This window comes from Haplochromis burtoni, unplaced genomic scaffold (genome assembly GCF_018398535.1).
Source record: "Haplochromis burtoni strain Fernald_Lab_line unplaced genomic scaffold, NCSU_Asbu1 Contig_237, whole genome shotgun sequence".
In the NCBI taxonomy this organism is placed as follows: domain Eukaryota; kingdom Metazoa; phylum Chordata; class Actinopteri; order Cichliformes; family Cichlidae; genus Haplochromis; species Haplochromis burtoni.
In genome coordinates this window covers 827,715-830,961 of record NW_024582598.1, presented here as the reverse complement: position 1 = coordinate 830,961, position 3,247 = coordinate 827,715, and positions in this window count along the sequence as shown.

Below are 3,247 nucleotides of genomic sequence, written 5' to 3'. Positions count from 1 at the left end.
GGGGTATTTATAGAAAGCCGACTGTTGAGTGGGACACATTGTCACTGTTGTTATTTGCCAGTCAAACTAGCTTGTATAATGGCTGATGGGTTTTCATAGACTTCCCAGTGGCTCAGTGGGTGAAGCCTTATTAAAAAAAATAAAAACCGTAAAACCACATGGCAGAGAAAAGAACTCAGTTTACAGTAGACATGGCCTGACAATACTACAAGACAGCCAGAGAAGTTAGAATGTGAGATTTGAAGTATATGTAATAAATAGCTATTGGAAAAGAAAACCAAACCAAAATATTTTAACTACTACTAATTTTTTTAAAGGAAAATAAAAATGCACAATCAGAATAAATTTTAATGAGATTTTAAATGATAGTGAGTGGCAAAGATAAGCTGTAAAATCCAGTGGCCAGAGGAAAGACAGGTTACATTATGATGCGATGAGAGCTTCCCTCTGATAGAATTATTTGCCCCTGCCTTGTATAAAACAACACTGACCCCTAGTGATAGTGGTGAGGATCATCCTGCAAGTGATTTGCATATTGTCTAAATGCAGACAACATGCATGGACATGGAGAACAGCAGTCCAGAATTTCTGTCTGAGTGCGTTTCTGTCTCTGTGTGTGCAGATTGCGTACAGTGCATGTCCATGCGCCAGTACATGCATGTGTGTTTCTGTGCGTTCTAATAATGGTGCCTAGTAGACTGGGGCTGTCTTTGATGCGATGAAGGCTGACAAGCGTGAAACAGGTCCAATCAGGCACGTGGGCGCTGCCAATTAACCCTTTTCACCGTGTGAAACCAAACATAATTGCCTGGGGTGCAGGGGGCCACTGGGGCATGGCCTGCCCAGCGTAGGCTGAAATGGGCATTAGCAGTACTGCCAGGTGACCATTACACACAATTGAACTGCTGGGTGTTTCTCTTAATCGCATGGTTACAGTTGCTACCCAGACCTAATTGGTATGGCATTACCAAATAGCTTCTATTTCTAATTCTGACATCTACACAATTTGCCTAGAATTTCTTTATACATATTGTGTTAGAATGTTTGGTACAGTACTGCACTTCTGTTATGTTTTGCTCCGATTTCATTGTGGAAGAATGTGGATTTTACTGCTTAGACAAAAAAAATCCTCTATTTAGTTTTATATGCTGCCACAGTTATCTTCATAGTGTCATAATAATCTCAACTGGAACAAATAGTGGTTATTAAGCAAGCTTTGCGTGCTTTGATAATTAAATTTTATTCATTTTATGCTCAAGACAAATACCGCACATCTTTAGTCAAACACCCAAAACTAGATCATTTCTCTGTACTGAAGCAAAAAGATTTTCTACTCCTATTTGTCTTCTTTTAATATTCTTGTGATCAATTAATTATCACAATAATTAACAAGAAGTACTTCAAGAGCGCAAACCTCCACCAAGGCAGCTCTCTCGCTCTAGGCAGTGTTTACATTTAAGGGAATAGTATTGAATAGTATTGTATTAGTATTGTATTTTGTTTTTTTGTTTTTCTCAGAAGTCAAATGTGATATATGTTGAATCATTATATATAACTTTCTATATTTTGACAATGCATACCACACTTGTATTAATCATAGTTTCTAACTTTGTGCAAATTTCTGACCAATAAATCATTAAAAGTACAGACAGTATTAGTTTGAGGTTATTTAAAAGAACAACTGTACTTCTAAATATACATAGAATTATATGTAATTACATTTTCCAACAAACTGATGTATTCTCATAACCGTATAATTAATCCTGTTAAAAATACACAGAAGCAGATTTGTAGTTTGTGGAAGCAGCCATGTTCCCCCACGATGTACTAATGGCCTTTGCCCCATAGTACATCAAAACAGAGAAGAGGAGCAGTCACAAGCGTGCCATAAAGGGACATTTAAATTTGTCCCTGCGCCTTCAGACTCAAAATATGAAGGTTCATATCTATTTTTTATGTGTTATGTATAAAATGCATTATGTATGTATTAAAAATATTATGTATTATGTTCATACCCCTTCACCAACATACCTTCACCAAAGGAACAAAAATGTGAAGGAAAGAGACAACCACCAGCATCTTAATAAAATGTCTCTTCTGTCTGAACTTACGCCTCCTCTAATGAATTTAACTCGGGGCTCTAAGCAAATGTACATAAATATGCTTATTTATTTCAGATATTGTTGCAATTACTTATTGTCAGGTGTCAGGTGATTAGAAATGCAATCCAGACAGGTAAAAAGAGCAAGCTAAACAGCAGCAACAGCTACTTATAAGCTAACATTATGCTAGCTAATGTTAGGCTGGAGAGTCCTAAAAAAAACCACATTAATAATAAACAGTTTGATTACATTCTCACATTTCTCATCCATTTCAAATACAGTTTCACTAAAGTCAGTTAACAGCAGCTATCAGAGGTTAGCAATACCTAACAGCGACAAAAACAACAGCTAACCAACAGTTTAGCATATCCTAGACAACTCACCTCAGTATAACCATATCTGGCTTCTTCCAGAGTAAATAAAGGTGGTCCTTAGTTGACATTGACAGCTGAGGTAAACAGTGGACTGACAGCCTCCCACAGGTTGGGAAAAGCTTCTGGGTGCAACCGGATCCAGTCCAAATACTAGCAGAAACACACCAGCCAGTAGGAGTCATTGTGGGCTACAGTCTAAATTTAATTTTTTTGATCTCTCTTTGTTGACTAAAACATGTTTGTCCTACAGTAGCCATACTAGGTAGGACTATGCACATCCAAAACTATATTTTAGAAAGAGTTATGTTTGGCATTAATGTATTTCTAAAATTTGAACAATTAATTACATTCAAAAACAATAAATAAAGGGTGTTATAGAGATGTGAGTGTTTCCAGGTGCCTATGGTTGATGAACATTTGTCATTTTATTTAGTACTAAAATTCATCCACAAACAGGAAAACAGGAAAATTCACAATTAAAAAAAAAAATCCGCATGATAAGTGTCATTGTAGTGTAAATACTTACTGAATACAAATACACTCTTGGAGTAATTTTGGCAGGCCTGCGAAATTGGCTCTAAACATGGTTTGCTGGAATCCCAAAGCCTTGGAAATATATTTAAAACCCTTTCCAGACTGATAGATGAGCAGTGACTTTGTTTTGCAACTGTTTTATTAAGATTGTAGCATGATGTGTTACTTTGTGCAACCTTTAAGCCTAGTTCACTTTATGCGACAGGTTCTATTTGAGTGAAATCGGTTTGATGATCT